General features: G+C 46.2%; 2 protein-coding genes across 2 annotated transcripts in view; one reads left to right on the top strand and one right to left on the bottom strand.

Annotated features, from left to right (window-relative positions):
- Window positions 1–25,038, bottom strand: part of SNRNP70 (small nuclear ribonucleoprotein U1 subunit 70) — a 116,507-nt gene that overhangs the window by 45,859 nt on the left and 45,610 nt on the right. The gene's annotated exons all lie outside the window — the stretch shown is intronic.
- NTF4 (neurotrophin 4) overlaps window positions 12,047–25,038 on the top strand; it is a 43,806-nt gene continuing 30,814 nt past the window's right edge. Inside the window, exon 1 of the mRNA XM_082194547.1 lies at window positions 12,047–12,678. The gene's annotated coding sequence lies outside the window, so the exon portion shown is untranslated. The remainder of the gene's footprint in view (window positions 12,679–25,038) is intronic.

The raw sequence follows: 25,038 nt of genomic DNA, 5'->3' as shown, positions 1-25,038 counted from the left end.
GTAAATTGCTGAGAATGACCCTCTGAATTGGTGCTACTGTTGAGTGCATAGTGTAGTAAATAAGAGTGACAGCCATTCTCTCCCCACCCCCACCCACACCCACCCCATTGAGCTTCTGGGTCTTTAACAGCTGCATCACAGGTAGAAATTCCACAGCCAAAGCTGCACCTGTTAAAGATACAGTAATAAGGGCCTCCAATGACATACGCAGGGTCTGGGTCGGTTCATATGGGGAGAGGCAATCCTTAAGGTATTAAAGTCCTGAGCTGTGTAAGTTGCCAGAGTTGCTGTTAGTTTAGGGCAGGGGTCTGCAACCTGTGGCTCCGGAGCCGCATGTGGCTCTTTTACACCTTTGCCGCAGCTCCGGGGCGGATACTAGCGAGGGGAGGAGACGCATTGTGCGCCCCGACACTCCCCACTGTGGCGGGCGCTGTACTGGCTGTGACGTCGCATGGGGGTGGTGCGTGCGTTAGTCACACACCGTCCCGATGTCACCTACCCACCCGCCCGCCCACTACATTGTAAGGGGCATGTACGCTGGTCACTGCATTGAAAGGGGGCATGTACACTGGTCACTGTTTTTAAGGTGAGTGAAGAACACACACACACAAAAAGGTAACTTGTTAATTTAACGTTTATTTCTATGAGGAGGAGTAATTCTGAGGGGTCAAACAAAGAAATAATAAGAAAGTGACAAAAAAGTTATTTTTATAATGACGAGTTTTGCGGCTCCCAGTTTTTTTCCTTCGGAAACAGGTCCAAGTGGCTCTTTTTGTCTTAAAGGTTGCAGACCCCTGGTTTAGGGTTACCAGACATCCCCGGTTCCTGGGGGCAGTCCCCGGATTTGCAAATCTGTCCCCGGGAAACGTGGCAGTGGCAGCCTCAGCAGCCCAGAGCGCAACACATCATATGGGGACTTCCGGCGAGGAAAAATAGCAGGCGTCATAACAGTAAGCAGCTCCTGATGCCAGCCAGAGCCAACTGCGCTACCAGGCAGGCTCTGGGCTGCTGATTGCCTCCGCCGCCACTGCCGAAAAGGAACCGGGGACGTCTGGTGTACAGATCTCCTGTCCCCTTCCCCCTTTGTTTTGACAGATCCGGGGAGGTTTGGGAGTTGTGGGCAGGCGGCCATTGCCCAGTTTTTTAAAAAACTCTGCGCATTTATGTTTCACAGGGTGTGAAAAAAGGGCTTTGCACCTTGCCTGGCAGAGAAACCGCGCGCCTTGTGCCCCTCCTGGGCAACGGCCGCCCGATCGATCAAAATAAAGGGGGAAGGGGGCAGGAGATCAGGGGAGGCTCGGGAGTTATGGGCATGCAGCGCGCCATTGCCCAGTTTTTTAAAAACTCTATGCATTTATGTTTCACAGGGTGCGAAAGAAGGACTTTGCACCTTTATACAATATGCATGTGTGCTTGGGCCCAGGGTCTTTTGCCTCACCATCCCCACTACTGACTCCCTGTTGCTACTCAGCTTCAAAAAAAATAAAAAAAATTTCCCCGGATTCATTGAAAAAAATCTGGTAACCATATGTTAGTTGCAAGTGCTATTCATACATCGTAACTGTTGTGCATGGAACAGTAATATGCATGTGATTCACTCCATAGTGCAGGGATAGGGAAACACTGTGCCCCACCAGATGTTATTAGACTCCAATTCCCATCAACCCCAGCCAGCCTGGGACGATGGGAGTTGTAGTCCAATAACTTATGGAGAGCAATTGGTTCCTCACTCCTCCCATAGCAGCACCATTAAGACTGCAGTGGTACACATGTTTCCAGGACACATGCTTCCCAGTGAGCCCAGTGGGACATATTTCTGAGTAAACATGGAAATGATTGGGCGGTGGGGGTGGGAATGCTTCAGAGTAAGAGATTGGCAGTTTGGTTGTTCTCAGCTATGTAGCAGCTATACCTGCTGGGGATTGTCCACACACAAGGATTAACTGTGGAACTATGCTGTGAAGCATCTCCCATGACAGCTAATTTGTTAAAAGTGAACTATACATAGCAATGCCTCGATTCTGTGATACAATACCCAATCACATTTCAGAGGCAGGGTTTAATATACCTTTGGCAAGGGGGTCTTCTGACCTTGACCATACATGGAATCTCCCCATCCTTGTCTTGAAACCTCAGAAGAAAGGGGGCTTCAAGTGGACCCCACCCGATGTTTTGCCTCTGATGCCATCACACCTTTCAGCAGTGGCACAAGGTCTGCCACTGCTGCCTCTACCCTACTGCCTCTACCCCATATTGTGGAAGTGGAAACGCTTCCTGGTTCCTCCAGCTTGATCAGCCCCTTGCAAAGATAATAGCCAAGCGAATGAACCTCAGGTGCTCATGCTTATTTATCTGACTTACTAGCCCCATGGTTGCTCACCAGAAGTTCTGTCGCCTTCCAGCGGAAGTTAAGTTGGGCCTCTATCAAAGAAACAATCTTCCTATGTACCTAGGCAACTGGCTTCTGTCAGCAATGACAGGCTCATGATGAGGCCATTTCTTCCGGGGGAATATTTGGACACGTTTCAACATTTGGAGAAGTTGCCGATTTGCTTGCCAAGTGCCGTTTTGAAAAACTCACACTTGACGTTCAAGAGGACTCTCAACCAGACGTCACACACTGATGAATCTAGTGACTGACACAATGGATTACTGGGGTTCTGGATTTCCACCTGATGTAAGAGGATGTGTTTTTTACAGAACACTGCTTTTGCTTTTCGCTATAGAGAAGTCTTTCTCTCTCTCCTAGAAGAACTTCCCAGCTGCCATCTTGTATGTTGCCGTGAAGAGAAAAGGTTTCTCATCCCGTTTTATTTCTCTACAATAAAGTACACGGCACTTGTTATTTGTTGAGAACAGAGAAGAGTTTTCTATTTCCCTTCCCCACCCGGGATCCTCTTCAGATTGTGTCAACAAAACCCAGGATGAGGTAAAGAGGCCTTCGATTAGCTCAGGAGCAACCCAGAATGAACCTCCTGCTAAGCCCCTCCTCTCAGCTTCTCCCTCATGGTACATAAGCCTAGCTCCATCCCTGTCTTGGGAGGCCCAGTCATCACCTCTGGCCCGCTGAGGTGGCAAAGTTTAAATATAGGCTTCCAGAATAGCCTGGATTCCAACTAGGCTCAGGCAACAAAAAATTGGCTGGACAAGCAAGACTTTAGGGGAGCCGAACACTCTTGTTAAAAAAGGCATAATGCAGGATGACATCTCTGAGGGCGAGGGCGTCCCCTTGTGGAAACCAGTTGCCCAGATGAAGCCTTGGACCAAATCCTAGAGAGGGAAAGGCTGCATTATTCAGCTAAATTGTGTTCGGCTTGGCTAGCACATAGAAAGCAATGTACATGGCGACAGAAGAGTTTGAAATTTTGCACTGTAAAGCTTCAGGGTGCATGCACACACACAAAATGAATTCTCCTCCCCTCTGTACAGATTTACAAGAAAACAGATATACCGCCATCATTGTTGTTGGTATGTTTAGGGCTTTTGGACAAGGTTTCAAGTTTGGATGGATGTCTGGCAATACAGACAGAGGGCCTTCTCGGTAGTGGCGCCTGCCCTGTGGAACGCCCTCCCATCAGATGTCAAGGAAATAAGCAGCTATCTTATTTTTTAAAGACATCTGAAGGCAGCCCTGTTTAGGGAAGTTTTTTAATATTTAATGCTGTATTGTTTTTAAAACTCGATTGGGAGCCGCCCAGAGTGGCTGGGGAGGCTCAGCCAGATGGGCGGGGTATAAATAAATTATTTTATTTATTATTTTTATTATTTTTATTATATTTTACATGCACCACCACCTACCATCACAGAATTCCTTCGATCTGTCCCCCTTTGTCTGTAGCATCTAGGTATAGAAGAGGAGTAGTACCTGCTCCAAAATTTAAGATCTGCACAACGGGGCCTTTTTCCAAGTGCCCTCTCTAAGAACCCAAGAAGAACTCTGCTGGATCAAGCCAGTGGCTCATTTGTCCAGCATCCTATTCTCACAGTGGCCAGCCAGATGCCTGTGGGAAGCCCGTAAGCAGGACCTGAGAACAAGACCCCTCTCCCCTCCTGCTGTTCCCAGCAGAACCACTACTGCCTGTGGCTGTGGAGGCACAGCAAAATAGCCATGGTGGCTAGAAGCCATTGATAGTCTTAAGGTAAAGGTAAAGGGACCCCTGACCATTAGGTCCAATTGTGGCTGACTCTGGGGTTGCGGTGCTCCTCTCGCTTTATTGGCCGAGGGAGCCGGCGTACAGCTTACGGGTCATGTGGCCAGCATGACTAAGCCGCTTCTGGCGAACCAGAGCAGCGCACGGAAACACCGTTGACATGCTTTCGAACTGCTAGGTTAGCAGGAGCTGGGACAGAGCAACGGGAGCTCACCCTGTCGCGGGGATTCGAACCGCCGACCTACTGATCGGCAGGTCCTAGGCTCTGTGGTTTAACCCACAGCGCCACCTGCGTCCCTCTTGATAGTCTTAACCCTCCATAAATTTGGCCGTGTGTACACATTAGCAGCCTAAAATGCAAGGAGGTCATTTTCCTCGCTGCATTTTGAACCACATTTATACAATACTGTACACAACCAGAGAAGGGGCAGGGAAGTTTTGAAGGAAGCCTAAGAACAGAGGAGGGGGCAACGATTTCTATGGGGCAGAATATGGTGGTGCCCTTTGTGTGCCTCCCAGCGTCAGATCACCTGTGGTGGGTTTCCACCTTTATCTCCCCCCGGGGCTCCTGGGCTTTTTCTAGAGCTACATAGTGGAAACATGACATGGTAAATATTATTCTGTCTGTGATATAAGGAGAGAGCTATTCTTGTTATACATGACTAATCTTCAGCTGAGGGATCATTGGCTGATAGACCACAAGTCCATCTAAAATGGCTACCGTGGCGAGCCCTACTATTAAGCAGAGTGAAACATGTGCCTCAGGTAGCTAATTCTGGGTGTCCCGAAAGGCAGGAAATGGATTCCCCTGCCTTTTTATTTACTTGCCTGCTTCGAGAGAGAGGTCCTGGGGGGGGTATTTCTGTCTCAGTTGCCCAAATAACTTTGTCATCTTTGGATACTGCGCACCTGGACTTGTGGCCAGGTGGGGTGAGGGTGGTAGGCACCATTTGCGGTTCTGCCTCAGGTAACAAAATGTCTTAGGCCGGCCCTGGTGGCTGCAGCTGAACACTTGTCCAAAGCTGATGCAAAACGGCAGAGGGAAGAAGCAAAAAGCCACAGAAAGAAGGACGAGGAAAGATGGAGGAGAAAGGTGCTGCTTCTAATAATAATAAGAAGCATAAGAAGTAGATCGCTTGCTAAAAGTAGAAGGTGAGACTCCTGGATCCAGAAAGGTTCGAAAACACTTGTATGCATGGTATTAAAGGTAATGTTTGCTCCAAGTGAGGAGATGGAAGGATGGAGGGATGGATAGATATGTAATTCTGGAGGCAAGTAGGTATCTGAGAGCAGGGTCACTGGAGGCAGCAGTGGCAGATGTCACACGCCCCACCCCATACGCCTTGTGCTAACTTTGGGTCCAGGGAATCACACGTGGTTCCCCGTCAGCTGAGGGCAAACTTCTGTCTCCAACGTAAACACGCTGCATCTCCAGGTAGCTAAGAATAGCCTGTCCTGGTAACATGAGAGATCAAGCGGAGGAGAGAAACAGGGTTTACCTCCTCCTTGGCCTTGAAGTGGGAAAAGCCCAGAGGGGAAAGGAATGTCCCGCTGAGGGGCAGTAATTCCTGACAGGGAAACTTCACCACCTTCTTTGCCCCCAAGAGGTGCTCCCATGCCACTCAATGATGCGCAAGAGAGAGGGAGGCTTTTGGCTGAGGAAAGATGTCTCAACAAGCAGCCTTCCTAGCCCACAGGAGCCCCCACCCGACCTTAATTCAGGTAATCCCAGGCAGTGCTGGGAAAAAAGGGAATTCTAGAGTCCAGTGACAAGATAGGAGTGGTCCCCGTTGCGTACACCAGGAGGCAGTGCCTACAAAGGGAATGAGAACTAGCAAACCCAATACAGTATAGCAGGGGTCAGCAAACTTTTTCAGCAGGGAGCCGGTCCACTGTCCCTCAGACCTTGTGTAGGGCCGGACTATATATTTTTTTTGGGGGGGGGATAAAAATGAATGAATTCCTATGCCCGACAAATAACCCAGAGATGCATTTTAAATAAAAGCACACATTCTACTCATGTAAAAACAAGTTGATTCTCAGACTGTATTTTGAAGGGGAGGGGGGGATGATGAATGAATTCCTATGCCCCACAAATAACCCAGAGATGCATTTTAAATAAAAGGACACATTCTACTCATGTAAAAACACACTGATTCCTGGACCGTCAATCGCCTGTTGAGAAGGCGATTGGGCCGGATCCAGCCCCCGGGCCTTAGTTTGCCTATCCATGCAGTATAGAGTAGCAGTTGAAAGTTCCAGGTATCACTCAGGAATTCTAAGAAACAAAAATTAACGAGAGTTATAAATAGTGTTTTCTGTTAGTTTCTAGGGCTGCGGCTGTTCTCCTGCTGAATCAAGCCAGGGATCTGGGGAACACATGATCTGGATCTGGAGTCTGGCGGGGGTGAGGGCAGAGCTAATGTCTACTAATAAGAGGTTTTTTTAAACCCTGTACAGTGAAGGGGGGGGGTGATAAGGAGATGCGTCTCTTTCCCCCTCCTCCCTGACTGCCCTGCAGAGGGCAGGAGGGTTAAACTCTGCCGGGTGCAGAATTCCCTGCAAGGAGAATGCTGGCAGAACAGACCCCTGCAGTGATAAGAGAGTTGAGGGTCAGTTCAGCTCAGACTGGCATATGTGTGTGTCTTCCTCTGCTGGAAACAAACAGCCACAGTGCAGTATAAGAGCTGTTCAAAGGCCTTCTTGAAAACAGCCCCACACTGCGCTTGGCAGACACTATCTACCTCTCCTTCTTCCTGTCTGACGCCCTGCACCCTGACGGTTGCTCCAGGCTGCCCAACCTAGAGCAATTCAGGGCTTTTTTGACCTGACTCAGTCAAAGCACAGATCCACCTGAACTGATTCACAGAATCACAGAATTGTAGAGGTGGAAGGAACTCAAAGAGTACAATGCCTTACGATGCAGGAATCTCAGCTGAAGAATCCCTGACCAGTGGACATTCAGCCTCTGCTTAAAACCTCTAGTGAAGAACAGCCCACCATTTGAGGGAGTCAGTTTCATCGCTGAACAGCTGAATTGGCCTGATTCAATTCAGAGTTGCAGCTTTGGCTGAATCTAGTGGACATTCCAATACATTTCCTGCAAAAATTGGTTCAAATCAAAGCAGTTTCGAAAGGTTCAGTCCAAAAGCTTGATTCAAAATCTTACTTTTATGAGGTGTGCAAATGCACGTCATTTGGAACAGTTCAGTCCACCATCTTGATTCAAAATGGCATCCAATGATATTCAAACACACACACCCAAACCCACTCCTCAATCTTGGAAACTATCACACCACATTGGTTGGCAAAATCTTCAGAGGCGTCCAAATTAGTGCCAATTGGAACATTTCATACCACCATCTTGATTCAAAATGAGGTCCCACGTCCAAGCATAGGCTCCCCGATCTCAGGAATCTTCATGCCAAATTGGGCATCAATATCTTTAGAGATGGGACATGGGTGGCGCTGTGGTCTAAACCACTGAGTCTAGGGCTTGCCGATCAGAAGGTCGGCAGTTCAAATCCCCACGACGGGGTGAGCTCCTGTTGCTCGGTCCCTGCTCCTGCCAACCTAGCAGTTCCAAAGCACATCAAAGTGCAAGTAGATAAATAGGTACCGCTCCAGCGGGAAGGTAAATGGCATTTCTGTGTGCTGCTCTGGTTCGCTAGAAGTGGCTTAGTCATGCTGGCCACATGACCCGGAAACTGTATGCCAGCTCCCTCAGCCAATAAAGAGAGATGAGCACTGCAACCCCAGAGTGGTCTGCAACTGGACCTAACAGTCAGGGGTCCTTTTACCTTTACTTATCTTCAGAGATATACAAATCAGTGCGATTTAGAGCGGTTCACTCCGCCATCTTGATTTAACATGGCACCCAACAGTTTCCAAACGTAAACCGAAACCTGCTCCTCCATCTCAGAAACCTTTGTGCCAGTTTAGTCTAGTCCATCATCTTGAATGAATATGGCTTTGGATAGTATCCAGAATAAGACCAAAACCCTCTCCTTGAAATAAGGAACCGCTGTGCCAAATCAGGCAACAATATATTGAGAGGCACATGAACGAACACCTAGAGAACAGATGGACAGCTAGCGAGACTGACAGACAAATCGCTTTCCAAAATATAGAGCCGATGTACGTATATTCTTGCCATACTCCTGAAAAATCAGTATTCTTGCAAGTATACTTCTTCTAGAGAAAGTGGGCATGCCATAATTTCGCTGGCAGTTCTTCCTTGTTCTCACATCTCTTCCAGCCAAAACTCTCTTATTTCTTGAGGACCCATGAACCAGAGCTGGCATTCTTGGTCATGCCTACATCTGAGGCATGCATTACTCCTCCATTTCCTCCCATCTCAGTCCAGCTCTCCAAGCAGCACCAGAGGCCAGATCTAACCATCCTTCAAATTTCTCACCTAGCATCATTCTTGGGCATTGTAGGAGATTTGACCGCTGCAACCAAATAAGCCAATCAGGGCTCAGTGGCACAGAAGGGGCCTACCAGAAGAGAGTTTGTCCTGGTCCTCTACAAAGCTGGATGGAGCTCATCCTGCCAGGAATCCAACCTCACAAATAGGGCTGTTGACCTGTCTCACTTCAGGATTCCAGTGCCATTAATGGAGTCAGAAATTCAACACGAGAGCTCTTTCTACCACTAGCTCAGTTCCTGGAAAGCTTCATCTGTTGAACATCTGCTTGGCATGCACACAGTTCTTAAAGACACAACGATCCATCTTCCAGGACCACGGATCGACCATTTTGGTCTCCCAAGGAATCTAGATGTCTGTCTCCCAAGGAACCTAGCCACTGTGATCCACGCGACGGTCACCTCCAGACTGGATTATTGTAACTCGCTCTACGTGGGGCTGCCCTTGAGACTGACTCAGAAACTCCAGAGGGTGCAGAATGCCGCAGCGAGACTCCTTACGGGGTCCTCGCCACGAGATCACATTCACCCGGCACTATACCAGCTGCACTGGCTCCCGGTGGAGTACAGGATCAGGTTTAAGGTGCTGGTTTTAACCTTTAAAGCCCTACACAGCCTAGGACCCTCGTACCTACGGGACCGCCTCCCCTGGTATGTCCCACAGAGGAACTTACAGTCTTCAAACAAAAACATCTTGGAGGTCCCGGGTCACAGGGAGGTTAGGCTGGCCTCAACCAGAGCCAGGGCTCCAATCTGGTGGAACGCTCTGTCACAAGAGACTAGGGCCCTGCGGGACTTGACATCTTTCCGCAGGGCCTGCAAGACAGAGCTGTTCCACCAGGCCTTTGGCCAGGGCACAGCTTGACTCCCTCCTTTGGCAATCTTCACAGAACTCTAACCCAATGGTTGCCATCAATTTGATTTGAATTAATTTTATAATGAAATGATTTTAGAATGTTGCATTATTTTATTGTTGTTAGCCGCCCTGAGCCCGGCTTCGGCTGGGGAGGGCGGGATATAAATAAAATTTATTATTATTATTATTATTATTATTGGAAGGATGTGAGATACATCCCTCGCTTTGATCTTACCCAAGGACCCCTGACTCCACCTTCTCCTCCATGCTGTTACCTCTCCCCAGCCCTGGGCCAAATAAACTCCTGTCTGTTTTATAGTTAGCTCTGTTAATCCCCTTTCCTCCTGGACATATTCATGACCAAGGAGGGAGACTGCCAACTTCCCACATCCCTCCAGGGCCTAAAGTGGGAAGAGGATGAGGCCAGCCGCTGCACGATCTTTTCACCAGATATTTTGTGCTGCTAATCTCAGCCCTGACAGCCAGCCTCAGATGCACCTCTACCAGGTGAGAGAGTGAAGTGTGTTGACACAGGGAGTCTGCCCTTATGACAGCACAGGCTCGATATTTGCAGGCAGAGAGAGCAGCTGTACCTTTAAAAGTTGCACAGGACGTTCTGCCCAGGTGCATCACCTGTCATCACCTGCCTTTTTGATAATAAGTACCAGGTAAAAAGCTTACAAAGAAGCGTGCAAGCTTTTAGGTTCATCAAAACTCTTAGTCATACACCCTTGATGAGCAGTTCTGATGTAAGTAAACATTTGACTTTTTTGCAGCATTTTCAACGGCCTTTATAAAGGTCCTTTTGGTCCAGCATGGCTATCTGCAATTTATTACGATTATTTTCCGTGCAATTTATTACGATTACAGTGGTGCCCCACAAGACGAATGCCTTGCAAGATGGAAAACTCGCTAGACGAAAGAGTTTTCCGTTTTGGAGGTGCTTCGCAAAACAAATCTCCTATGGGCTTGCTTCGCAAGACGAAAATGTCTTGCGCGTTCCTGCGGGTTTTTTCCCCTCCCCCCTTTTCTAAGCCGCTAAGCTGCTTATCAGCTGATCCGATAAGCCGCTAAAAGCGGCTAAAAGCCGCTATTAGCGATAATCCGCTAATCCGTCAATGGGCTTGCTTCGTAAGACGAAAAAACCGCTAGATAAAGAGAATCACAGAACGGATTCTTTCCGTCTTGCGAGGCACCACTGTATTATCCGTGGTCCTGTTGTTTAGTCCTTTAGTCATGTCTGACTCTTTGAGATCCCATGGACCAGAGCATGCCAGGCACTCCTGTCTTCCTCTGCCTCCCGCAGTTTGATCAAATTCATGTTGGTAGCTTTGAGAACACTGTCCCACCATCTCATCCTCTGTTGTCCCCTTCTCCTTGTGCGCTCCATCTTTCCCAACATCAGGGTCTTTTCCAGGGAGTCTCCTCTTCTCGTGAGGTGGCCAAAGTATTGGAGCCTCAGCTTCAGGATCTGTCCTTCCAATGAGCACTCAGGACTGATTTTCTTAAGAATGGATAGGTTTGATCTTCTTGCAGTCCATGGGACTCTTAAGAGTCTCCTCCAGCACCATAATTCAAAAGCATAAATTCTTTGGCGATCAGCCTTCTTTATGGTCCAGCTCTCACTTCCATACATCACTACTGGATTACGATTATTATTCCCCTATAAATCACAATGTACAGTATAATAAAAATCCTAATAATCTTTTCCTGTTTACTGCTTCCTTTATATGGGGAACCTTTGGTCTTCTATATATTTATTGAACTACACTTCTCACCAGCCCCAGCAAACATGGACAGGGATTGTGGGAGCTGTAGTTTAGCAACATCTGATGGGGCAAAGGATCCTCATACCCACTTTTTGATTTTTCTATGCCATATTTTAGATTGTCAGCCTCATGGGGGGCAGGGTCCTTTCCTCTTTGGCCAGGTACACTGAAGGCCTTCAGGCCATTGCCAGACCAATATTTTTTCTTTTTTTCATAGTGTTACAAGCTTTGTTGATAAGGGGAATGCTGTATAAGTAGCATATCTCGATTGTCTGAGAGGTGATATGTTGTTGTTGTTGTTTAGTCGTTTAGTAGTGTCTGACTCTTTGTGACCCCATGGACCAGAGAAGAAGAAGAAGAAGAAGAAGAAGAAGAAGAAGAAGAAGAAGAAGAGGAGTTTGGATTTGATATCCCGCTTTATCACTACCCTAAGGAGTCTCAAAGCGGCTAACATTCTCCTTTCCCTTCCTCCCCCACAACAAACACTCTGTGAGGTGAGTGGGGCTGAGAGACTTCAAAGAAGTGTGACTGGCCCAAGGTCACCCAGCAGCTGCATGTGGAGGAGCGGAGATGCGAACCCGGTTCCCCAGATTACAAGACTACCGCTCTTAACCACTACACCACACTGGCACGCCAGGCACTCCTGTCTCCCACTGCCTCCTGCAGTTTGGTCAAACTCATGCTGGTAGCTTTGAGAACACTGTCCAACCATCTCGTCCTCTGTCATCACCTTCTCCTTGTGCCCTCCATCTTTCCCAACATCAGGGTTGTTTCCAGGGAGTCTTCTCTTCTCATGAGGTGGCCAAAGTATTGGAGCCTCCATCTTCAAATATCGGAAGGTCTGCCACATGGAAGATAGAGCAAGTTTGTTTTCTGCTGCTCCAGAGGGCAGGATCCAAACCAATGGATTCAAATTACAAGAAAGGAGTTTCCAACTAAACATTAGGAAGAAAGTTCTGACGGTAAGAGCTGTTCAACAGTGGAATGGACTGCCTCAGAAGGTGATGCCCGGTGTACAAAGAGTTATCTCTTTTCCTGATCTTGGATTTTGTACTTGGGTAAGAGCCTGCCTTAGCATTACACATCTTACTACAGAGAGGCATCTGCTAACTAACTAAGCCTTTTATGGGCAGACAACTTCAGCAACAACCAGCCATGCCCATTTTTAAAGTTTGCTCTTCCCCCGCACCAGCCTCCAACAATACAAGTCTCATTTCCCTACATCTGCTGCATCTGGCTTTTACTGGCCAGAATGCAATTTCCGCCCATAAAAGAAGAAGAAGAAGAAAAGGGGGGTGAGCAATCCTCCCATTCCAGCAGCTGTTTGGAGCCCATCTAGTTGGGCAGACAATTGACACCTCCACACAGAAAAGAGGAGTGTGCAGGAGGGCTTCGCTCTGTGAGATATCTCCTTTTGAAAGTTCACATAGCAGGATGGGAAGGAAGAGTGGGAGACCTCTTGGTTACATAAAAGGTAAAGGTAAAGGGACCCCTGACTGTTAAGTCCAGTCGCAGACGACTCTGGGGTTGTGGCGCTCATCTGACTTTACTGGCCAAAGGAGCTGGCGTTTGTCCGCAGACAGCTTCAGAGTCATGTGACCAGCAGCGCAGCGCACGGAAACACCATTTACCTTCCCGGTGGAGTGATACCTATTTATCTACTTGCACTTTGACGTGCTTTCAAACAGCTAGGTTGGCAGGAGCAGGGACTGAGCAACGGGAGCTCACCCCGTTGCAGGGATTTGAACCACTGACCTTCTGATCAGCAAGCCCTAGGCTCTGTGGTTTAGACCACAGTGCCACCCACATCCGCTTGGTTACATACATACCGTATATTTAAACCCCATGACTTCCCCTCCAAAGAATGCTAGTTTACCCCTCACTGAGCTACAATTCCCAGCACCCGTTTGCAAACTACAGCTCTCTACAGAGGGCAGGTGGTCTTTCAGGTTAGCCTGGTGTGAATTATTTTAGATTCTGCTTTCAATTAAAGCACACTGAATAATGATGAAACAAAACATCAAAAAGCCCTTTTTTTCTTGAACAACAATAATATATAAGCAAACTTGCAGAGAGTTGGAACCCAGAAACCTTTCTATTTTAACGCAGTCCAGGAAAAGATGATCTCTGGGTTGGGCACCCTCCTGCTGTACGTTTCCCCTTCCAGATCTAGTTCTCTGGTCTGTTTTTGATCCTATTAGTTAGAAAACAAGTGTCAATCTGGGATTAGTAGCAAGATTCCCCCACTTTCCACCCCCCATAAAGCATCTTTTCAGCATCTGGGGAAAACAGGAAATTAGGCAAGCAGGGCAGCAAGGCAGGGGCACATCTGGGTGGAAAAGTGGGGAGACAGAAGAGATTCCCTCCCCTGAGGAGGAATACATGTGTTCACTCCTCGTACAGCTCCTTGGCAAAAAGGAACATTTCAGTAATGAGTTGAATGGGGGTGGCTCAAATGTGATGTAGCGCATTAAGCTGCCCAGCAAAACTTTTTGCAGCCTGTCTGTGTCCCTTGTTTTCTTTTCTTTCTCCCTGCTGCCTCCTGCAGCTCATAGTTTCACACTGCTCCATTTATTTCTATATGTAACCACAGTGCCGACCACTTACAAGTCTAGTCATTTGTGGGAGGAATTGCATCAAAGTGGATTAATACACTTTGTTGCTCTAAGACTAGGAGTCAGCAAACTTTTTCAGCAGGGGGCTGTTCCACTGCCCCTCAGACCTTGGGGGGGGCGGACTTTTTTTTTTTGAGGGGGGGGAGGAATGAATGAATTCCTATGTCCCACAAATGACCCAGAGATGCATTTTAAATAAAAGCACACCTTCTACTCATGTAAAAACACGCTGATTCCTGGACCGTCCGGGGGCTGGATTTAGAAGGTGATTGGGCCATATCCGCCCCCCCGGGCCTTAGCTTGCCTACCTATGCTAGATGAACAATCTGTCACGGTCCGGTTCACAGGCGATCAAAGTCCTGGCTGGGGACGTCGGGACTGGGGGCAAAATGACGGGGTGGGAGCAGGAACAGGAGTCCAGAAGCCAGGAGTCAGAAAGCCAAAAGAGTCTGAGGGTCAGAGAGCCGGCAGTCACAAAGTCAGGGGTCCGAGGGTCAGGAAGCAAGGAGTCAAACGCAGCAAGGCAGAGAACATGTTACTGTGGCAAAGAGCTGAAGGGAAAATGCTGACCTTATATCCCTTCCCAGCTCTTGCCACCAGGCAATTTAATTTTTTATTATTATTTAAATCAGATTTTTTTTATTTAAATCGGATTTTTGAAAATAAAATGCTTTTGGAGAAAGAATCTTTATAAAGATCGTTTTCTATTTAAGCTACATTATAGTCCAGAGGCTATTCAGCAGGAAATAAGGATTTGTTTTAAGTTTTTCATGTGTGCTAAAACTCAGTCTAAGGTGTGTGGTTTTTTAATCGTTTAACCACATCAGTTAACAAACATGGATACATATGCTATAACGTTATTGTTTTAGTTAAATAAATAGTTTAAATTGTTATTAAGGATATGATTTTTTTCTCCTTCCAATAAAGTACAGCAGAAAAGTTGTCCAAATATAAACAATAATTTCATAATTACCTGCCTTTGTATTTCTAATACTATAACCAAATCAGCAATTTTTGATATAACTGTAAAAACTACTCTGAAAATTTATTATTCCAAAAATGAAACCTTCATCTGGTTGTAAATATTGAGATTATACCAGCAAGAATGAGTCTTTCTGTAAAAAAATATATGATTTAAATCAAGTCCTACTGACTAGTGATTTAAATCGAGTTTTAATGACTAGTGATTTAAATTGTGATTTAAATCGATTTGATTTAAATCAAATCCACTCTGGTTCAAATCCTTGCTGAGCCCTGAAACTTTCTGGGTAACCTTGGGCCACTCACAGTGCCTTAGCCTACCCTAACAACAGGGTAGTTATTGCAAGGATAACATGGGGAGGAAAGATGGGGTATTCATGCAATGAGTAGATACGTAAGCTTGTGAGGTATTCACACAACTTCCTGTTAGTGGTCATTCATTCCCCCCACACTTCCAAACCGCAATAACCCTGGTTCTTTTTAAAAGTGGCTTTGTTGTGCTAGGGCCACAGAGCCCTTTAATCCACCTTAACTGCAGAAACCCAAGTTTCTGGTTTGTGCTCTCGAATCCCTCCCTCGAAATCATGACAAATTCGAAAGCAATCCAGAAGTGGACCTCAACACAGTGCTGAAAACGATGGCGTATTCTTGAAGCTCTAAAATGTGCAGCATAACTGTGTTGCAGTTCGGAGAGAGCATAATGTATAGCCCAGCCCAGTGGCGTAGCGTGGGGGGTGCAGGGGGGGCCGGCCACACCGGGCGCAACATCTGGGGGTTAGGGTTAGGGTGCGCAAATCCACGGGTTAGGGGGCGCAAATCCACGGGTTAGGGGGCGCAAATCCACGGGTTAGAGGGCGCAAATTACTTGCCTTGCCCCGGGTGCTGACAACCCATGCTACGCCACTGGCCCAGCCAGCCTTTAAACACAGTCTTACTTTATTTGAAACATAAGTAAACAGAGAGAAAATCTTTACTTAGCAGCTGGAAAAGAATAAGAACAATCAGGCCAAAATGCGCTAACATGGCCTACTAGCATACACAATGTATTTCAAGATAACCAGTGAATCTTCCTATAAAATATCAGCGATGGCTATAAAATATCAGGGTACGCCTGAACAAACATTAAGGTTGCTAATAAACCGAACGCTGCCATATCCATTATCCTCTTTCACAGGCTATCGGTTTTCGTCATCTGGGTGTGTTGTACGACTCATTTACGACAAGCGATGGCACCAATCGCTTTTTGAAAGACATGAGAGGGGGGGGGGAAACAACATCTGGCCTAACCCCATTCAGCAACTGTTTTCAGGCTCAAGTATTGCAGCATCTTAAAGGCTAACTAATTTATTGTAGCGTTTGCTTTGTCAGACACATCAGACTCACACACGTTCTCCTCTGGAACGTCTTTATAAGGTCATTTCCCAGGTGGCTACTGGGTCTGTTTCAAACAAACCACCGGGAAGCTGTGCTTCCACAGGCCATTAGGCAAGAAGAAATGTACACTGAGGGAACTTCACCACACGCAGGAGTGCTAATGTGATTTACATCATCGGGTGTCTCTGTGATGGATTGCGTGTGGGAAAGACGACTAGATTAGCAGCAGGACAAAACAACTAAGCATAGCTCCCAGTATGTTTCCGAGCCAAGGTCCAGCGCCGAGGGCCTTCTGGCGGTTCCCTCGCTGCGAGAAGTGAGGTTACAGGGAACCAGGCAGAGGGCCTTCTCGGTGGTGGCACCCGCCCTGTGGAACACCCTCCCAGCAGATGTCAAGGCAATGAACAACTATTTTACTTTTAAAAGACAACTGAAGGCGACCCTGTTTAGGGAAGTTTTTAATGTCTGACGCTGTGTTGTTTTTAATATTCGGTTGGAGGCCGCCCAGAGTGGCTAGGTAAACCAAGACAGATGGGAGGGGTATAAATAATAAATTGTTGTTGTTGTTTAGTTGTTTGGTTGTGTCCGACTCTTCATGACCCCATGGACCAGAGCACACCAGGCACTTCTGTCTTCCACTGCCTCTCGCAGTTTGGTCAAACTCATGTTTGTAGCTTCGAGAACACTATCCAACCATCTCGTCCTCTGTCGTCCCCTTCTCCTTGTGCCCTCCATCTTTCCCAACATCAGGCTCTTTTCCAGGGAGTCTTCTCTTCTCATGAGGTGCCCAAAGTATTGGAGCCTCAGCTTCATGATCTGTCCTTCCAGTGAGCACTCAGGGCTGATTTCCTTCAGAATTGATAGGTTTGATCTTCTTGCAGTCCATGGGACTCCTCCAGCACCATAATTCAAAAGCAATTATTATTATTACACTAGGCCAACAAGGCTATGTTCTTGCCTATCCCTTCTGCATTTCGCAGGAGGAGTGTGCCTCTCTTTTGGGCAGTGGAGAAAGCTCTCGAGCATAATGGCACTTCCCTGTGATTTTTCAGTCAGGCCACATACACACCACATATTTACGGCATACCACTAGAAACAGTCACAGCTTTCCCCCACAGGATTCTGGGAGCTGTCATTTGCTAAAGGTACTGAGAGTCAGGTGTTCTAACTTCCTAAATATTTGTGGGCAGGGGGTCTGGCCCCCTCAGTGTTGAAGGGACCTTCCTGCCAGCACACCCCTTTAATGATCATTAGGGCACCTTCCTCGTGATCTCTGCCAGGGATGTGGTGGGGGCCATGGCAAAGCGTCTTCTCCCTGGCGTGTCCCTTTGATGATCGCCAGTTCTTCTTCCCACAGTCCCAGCGCCCTCCTTTTTGATACTCCGGCCTCTCTCTTCAATGCCATCTGGATTCTTCACCTCTCGCTTCCTCCGCGCTCTCTCTGTTTTGCTCCTATCAGATGTCAGGTATTAAATAATTTGGCAGTGGCAGGGAAAGTCAGGTCAATCCGAAATCCACACCTGCTTCGCGGAGGATAGCTTGAAACGGGAGCAGGCTCCTCCATCCCCTGCCTACCAGACTTGAAGGAGGCGTCAACAGGCAAAAGGCTGGCAAAGATGTGCTCTCTCTCAAGGCCACATTCCCAGCACGTTCGCAAATCCTGTCTCAGCAACCTCTACACTGGCTTGGTCGTATCCACAGAATGGAAGATGTCCGGATCCCCAAGGACAGTCACCCCCCATGTAAATGGGGACTCGCTTGCATAATAAGATCCCTTTTGGTATGATTGCAGTATTTGGGGGTTCCGTACAAAATGTTTTAGGGAAACATTACTGAATTCCTCATTACAGTGGTACCTCAGGCTACATACGCTTCAGGTTACATACGCTTCAGGTTACAGACTCCACTAACCCAGAAATAGTGCTTCAGGTTAAGAACTTTGCTTCAGGGTGAGAACAGAAATTGTGTGCCGACGGCGCGGCAGCAACAGGAGGCGCCGTTAGCTAAAGTGGTGTTTCAGGTTAAGAACAGTTTCAGGTTAAGTACGGAATGAATTAAGTACTCAACCCGAGGTACCACTGTATTGCAATTGAAAGGTTAAAAAAAAAAAAGGTAAAGGACCCCTGAACGGTTAAGTCCAGTCAAAGGTGACTATGGGGTTGCAACGAGCGCTCATCTTGCTTTCAGGCCGAGGGAGCCGGTGTTTGTCCACAGACACCTTTCCCGGTCATGTGGCCAGCATGACTAAACCGCTTCTGGCGCAACAGAACACCATGACGGAAACCAGAGTGGACCAAAATGCCGTTTACCTTCCCCATTTATCGACTTATTTATCGACTTGCACTGGTGTGCTTTCAAATTGCTAGGTTGGCAGGAGCTGGGACAGAGCAATAGGAGCTCACCCTGTTGGGGGATTTGAACCGCCGACCATCTGATCAGCAAGCCCAAGAGGCTCAGTGGTTTAGACCATAGTGCTACCCGTGTCCCTTTAATTGAAAGGTATTATGAGCCTTAAGGATGGTATCTACAGTACAGTGGTACCTCGGGTTACAGACGCTTCAGGTTACAGACGCTTCAGGTTACAGACTCCGCTAACCTAGAAACAGTACCTCGGGTTAAGAACTTTGCTTCAGGATGAGAACAGAAATCGCGCGGCGACGGTGCAACGGCAGCAGGAGGCCCTATTAGCTAAAGTGATGCTTCAGGTTAAGAAAGTTTCAGGTTAAGTACGGACCTCTAGAATGAATTAAGTTCTTAACCCGAGGTACCACTGTATAACCAAATGTTGCAGGAGGGCAAACCTAGGGTCAGGATGTATAGCATTGTCAACCGTATTTCCTGTTCCCTCCCACTTGTCTCTCTCTCTTCCCCCCCCCAAAGATATTTATTAAAGTTTTTTAAAATATAACAATGAAAAAAATAAAAAAGAAACAAAATACAAAATACAACATAAAAACAGTTAAAAAACAAATAATTTTCCATAACATATCTTCCTTACGCTTATTTCCCCAGACCTCCTCATACCTCCCTTCTTTGTATTCCACTTCAATTTGTTAGTTCAGCAAATCCTTACCATTAAACTTTTACCCATTTATAAACCCTTTTTTTTTCGTATCTCCTAAAGCATTACAGCTGGAAACCCCTTAGTTTCTATCCAACATCCTTCTAGCATTCATTAATTTTACAATATTTCTGTAAATAGTCTTTAAATTTCTTCCAGTCTTCTTTCACCAACTCTTCTCCCTGGTCTCGGATTCTGCCAGTCATTTCTGCCAATTCCATGTAGTCGATCACCTTCATCTGCCATTCTTCCAGAGTGGGTAAATCTTGTTTCTTCCAATACTTTGCAATGAGTATTCTTGCTGCTGTTGTACCCTCCCAATTGTCTCCCCGATGCCTCTGGGCTTGGAAGAAGATGGTTTGCATTACCTGCTAAAAGAGCACCCATTGCCCCCTTCTTTGTGGAGATGGCCTTGCCTTCCTTCAGAGAGAACGGAAGCCCTTAAAAGCCAGGAGGTTCATTTAGTCAAGCACTCCCACCCAGGCCTGGCAAGTTAGGACCTCTGACATTTCACCTTTCATAGTTCAGTATATCTGACTACTATGGACAATTAGATTTAGTTTATTCATAATGGGTTGAGGAGAAGAGAAATCAAAGACAGCAGTAATCACTTGTAAAACCTCAACCTAGTACTGTTTAGCTAATATAAACATTATGCCTACTTTCCCTAGTTCCAATAAATATTATGGTGGTACACACAAAAGTCAATTTGGCATTAGTCAAAGCAGTATATGCAGATATAACAGTAAGATGACCAGCTTTATAATTGCACATACCTATAATTACCCTGCATCTGGCTGCTAACCAGAAGGTTGGTGGTTCTTTTTTATACATATAACAATTTATTAATTTTCCAAAAATAAAAAACAACACAGCATGATTAAAAAAGTAAAATAAAAAAACATGATACATAAATTTATGTAGTTTTTTACATTAGTATAACTTTTAAAAGTCACTTGTATTAAGATGAAGATTTAAAATTGGATTATTAAGAATATAAGGTTTTATGAAATTAAATTAAGGTTTATACGAAATTAAAAGACGACTGCTTCTTGGGAGAAAAGCAATGACAAACCTAGACAGCATCTTAAAAAGCAGAGACATCACCTTGCCAACAAAGGTCCGTATAGTTAAAGCTATGGTTTTCCCAGAAGTGATGTATGGAAGTGAGAGCTGGACCATAAAGAAGGCTGATCGCCAAAGAATTGATGCTTTTGAATTATGGTGCTGGAGGAGACTCTTGAGAGTCCCATGGACTGCAAGAAGATCAAACCTCTCCATTCTTAAGGAAATCAGCCCCGAGTGCTCACTGGAAGGACAGATCCTGAAGCTGAGGCTCCAATACTTTAGCCACCTCATGAGAAGAGAAGACTCCCTGGAAAAGACCCTGATGTTGGGAAAGATGGAGGGCACAAGGAGAAGGGGACGACAGAGGACGAGATGGTTGGATAGTCTTCTCAAAGCTACCAGCATGACTTTGACCAAACTGCGGGAGGCAGTGGAAGACAGGAGTGCCTGGCGTGCTCTGGTCCATGGGGTCACGAAGAGTCGGACACGACTAAACGACTAAACAACAACAACAACAACAAGGTTTTATGGAAGTGCATGAATAAGTGTTAAACAATGAAGCCAAGAGGGGGAGTGGAGAGAAGTCAAGAAGGTTGGTGGTTCGAGCCCACCCAGGGACGGTTGTGGGCAGGATCCCTGTATTGCGGGGGGTTGGACTACATGACCCCTGGGGTCCCTTCCAACTCTATAATTATGCGATTCTGTGACTCAGCAAAAAGTAAGGAATTGAAATACGGTAATAATGAGAAAAGAGTAGTGTGACAATTACGTTTGCTGGAGGAATGGCAGGATATCACAGAGCCGTCTATCCTCTCTCTGTGCTTCTGCATAGAAAGGAAAATGAGCTGCTCTCTATAAAGCAGTGGGTCCCAAACTTTTTTCTCCAGGGGCCACTTGAAAATTTCTGAGGACCATTTAAGGATTTTCTTCTGCCTGTTGGAGCAATTGTAACCCAGGAGACCATGCAATTGAATCAAGAGAGGTGGTGGTGCATCTCTAGTCTGTCAGTAATTTGCAGGTAGGATTCCAGAAATTTAGGTTTGTGCACTCTGTTGCCCTAGCACAACAAATTCACTTTAAAAAAAAAACACTCCGATTTTTTTTCCTGATTAGGAAAGTGACAGGGGGATGTACAGTGGTACCTCGGGTTACATACGCTTCAGGTTACATATGCTTCAGGTTACAGACTCCGCTAACCCAGAAATATTACCTCGGGTTAAGAATTTTGCTTCAGGATGAGAACAGAAATTGTGCCCCAGTGGCGCAGCAGCAGCAGGAGGCCCCATTAGCTAAAGTGGTGCTTCAGGTTAAGAACAGTTTCAGGTTAAGAACGGACCTCCAGAACGAATTAAGTACTTAACCCGAGGTACCACTGTACTGGAAAGTGTGGGATGGGACAAACAATTAACAGGAAGATGTGTCAACTCCTCACAAGCAGATCAGGGTGAATGCTCATTGTCATATATCTGCCTCGTGAGCAAATAAGAACAAATGAATGAAAAATAAAGTCCCAGCACAATCCAAACTCTGCATAAGCTCAGTGCAAACGATCAGGGTGGATGCTGAATAAACAAGTTGTCTGGAGCTGCTGAGAGAGATAATTCAATAGCAATATGGGAACCGGTCTTTTTGTGGTAATTGCATGCTATGAAAGTAACATACTGACTGCCTCGTGTAATGAGATTTATATTAATTATATTGTGCGTCAGAAACCCTTTTTTGTTGTTGCTGTTCTTCGTGTTACTCTGTAAAGCCACATAATTTGATAGTTGCTAATAATAGTAATAATAATACACAACAGCAATTATCTTTTAGGCATCAGTTTTAGGTACTTTTTATTTTCTCCGTCTTTCTAACAGCTTGCGTTTTAGGTGCTGGAAGGCTACTGTATTTTAAACACCGGGAATCGCATTTTCACTGCTGCTCTCCTTACTATCCCATTGTATTATTTGTTTTTCAGAGTTAGATTATAGGTTATGGATGGAAGGGTGACTTAAAAATATAATAAATAATAGAAATTGTATGATATCCTGTTATGTATGTTTATGGGATAAATATTGATATTTTAACTGTTTTAAATGGTTTTATTGTTGTATTTTATGGAGATTTTATTTGTATGTGGTTGTAAACCACTTTGGGAGGCAATTTTGCCTTTAAAAGCATTTTAAACGTCTGTTAAATAAATGTGCTGTTTAGATATCAATTTATTGCATAACGTTCATTTGCTTTCATTTCCATTGCAAACCACCTTGGGATAAACAGCACGATGGGAGGTATTTAAATGCCTTAATTAAATCAGTAACCAAAATGCTCAAGGGTGTTCGAGCAATGATATTTATTTATCATTATACCACACCCATCTTGCCCCTGCCACTCTGGGTGGCTTCCAATACAGTGGTGCCTCGCAAGACGAAAAGAATCCGTTCTGTGATTCTCTTCGTCTAGCGGTTTTTTCGTCTTGCGAAGCAAGCCCATTGGTGGATTAAGGGATTAGCGGCTTTTAGCGGCTTATCTGCTGATCGGATCAGCTGATAAGCGTCTTAGCGGCTTAGAAAAAAGGGGGGAGGGAAAAAAACCAGCAGGAACTTGCAAGACATTGTCGTCTTGCGAAGCAAGCCCATAGGAAATTCGTTTTGCGAAGCACCTCCAAAACGGAAAACTCTTTCGTCTAGCGAGTTTTCTGTCTTGCGAGGCATTCGTCTTGCGGAGCACCACTGTATATATTTTTTTAAAAATAAAACATTAAACACTGAAGGAAAAAACCCCACCTTCCTTATCCAGGGCTGCCTTCTAAAGATGTCTTCTAAAGGTTTTATAGTTACTTGGCTCGGGGGTTGCAGAATTCCATACCTTCCAGTGAAAACAAGAACGTCCTAAAGAAAAGTGGGACATTCCGGGATCAAATCAGAAACTGGGACGGCTTCTATGAATCCAGGACTGTCCCTGGAAACTAGGGAGACTTGGTGGTTCTGCACATATAGACTCAGAAATAAGGGGGGCGGGAACAGACTTAATAGCAAACACACAGACACAACATTTTCGCTCCCCATGGTGGTACAGGTATAGGAGGGTAGGTAAAGGTAAAGGGACCCCTGACCATTAGGTCCAGTCGTGACCGACTCTGGGGTTGAGGCGCTCATCTCGCTTTATTGGCCAAGGGAGCCGGCTTACAGCTTCCGGGTCATGTGGCCAGCATGACTAATCTGCTTCTGGCGAACCAGAGCAGCGCATGGAAACGCCATTTACCTTCCCACCAGAGCGGTACCTATTTATCTACTTGCACTTTGACATGCTTTCAAACTGCTAGGTTGGCAGGAGCTAGGACAGAGCAACGGGAGCTCACCCCATCATGGGGATTCGAACCACCGACCTTCTGATCGGCAGCTTCCTACACCACTTAAGTCCTTTCTACTTGTTGGTCCATCCACCCATCCACCTTCCTCATATGTGCCTCTGGAATTTCCTGGACGTAGCCAGGATTCAGCCCTCGTGAACAGCGTTTTGGCAGAAATTGCTTAAATGTCCGGGAAAATCCGGGAAGTGTAGATTTTGGCAAATTTCCTTAAAAATATCTCAGAAATTCATTTTATTTTATTTTGAGATTTTGGGAAGAAGAAGAAAAAGCTCAACTCTTGTGTTTGGATTTTCACTTTTTGAAATATGGCAACCCTATCTGAATCACCACCGACACCATGCTTCTTAAGGCAGGGGGACTATGCAATCATTTTAACAGGCTTCCCTTATTTCTGGGAAATAGCCTTGTCCTACAGGCGGCAACAGATGTCACTTATCGTGCATACTGGATTGGCTGCTGTTGCAATTTTCGTTTTGACCGAGCAGCCCAAATGCATCCCCACACAGAGATCCATCTGTCCATCTGTCTGTCTGCCTATGCCGAACATGCCTTCCTCCTCTTTCTCCCTGACTCCCCTACACTCAGGTTATGTACACAGTCCCTGACATCTCAGGTCAAACTGGGAAATCAGAGTCAGAAAACCTAGCAGCAGTCGGTATATAGACAAAACTGAGCTGGATGGGCCGGTGATATAAGGCCATTTCCTATGTACTTACTTCTGTGCAAGGCCCTAGTCCTCATTGTTCACACCCATTCTCTCCTCCTCCCCCCAGTTTCCCTCCATCCATTTCCCCCATATCTATCTATCCATCCATCCATCCATCTATTTGTGAGGTACAAATGTGGTGCTGTGAGCCTAGGGCTTGCCGATCAGAAGGTCAGTGGTTCGAATCCCCATGACAGTGTGAGCTCCTGTTCTTCAGTCCCAGCTCCTGCCAACCTAGCAGTTTGAAAGCACGTCAAAGTGCAAGTAGATAAATAGGTACCACTCCGGCGGGAAGGTAAACGGCGTTTCCATGCGCTGCTCTAGTTTCGCCAGAAGCGGCTTAGTCATGCTGGCCACATGACCAGGAAAAACTGTCTGCGGACAAATGTTGGCTCCCTTAGCCTGTAAAGCGAGATGAGTGCTGCAATCCCAGAGTCATTCGCGAGTGGACTTAACTGTCAGGGGTCCTTTACCTTTTTACAAATGTAACATGGGGTGTTTTGCTCTCTCTTTTTTTGCATTTCTTTGGTCCCTGTGAATTACAAAAGGGCTCAAGAGTTATCGGGTTTCTCTCGCTTGCTCAGCAGATGTTACAACCAGGCCATCAGTTATTTTTAATTTACTTGCCTGCTCTGTTCCTCCCTTTTCCTCATCCATCCAGTCGTCTATCCATC

The sequence above is a fragment of the Podarcis vaucheri genome (genome assembly GCF_965113315.1).
Source record: "Podarcis vaucheri genome assembly, chromosome: 13".
Lineage (NCBI taxonomy): Eukaryota > Metazoa > Chordata > Lepidosauria > Squamata > Lacertidae > Podarcis > Podarcis vaucheri.
This window is presented reverse-complemented; position numbering and strand designations above follow the sequence as displayed.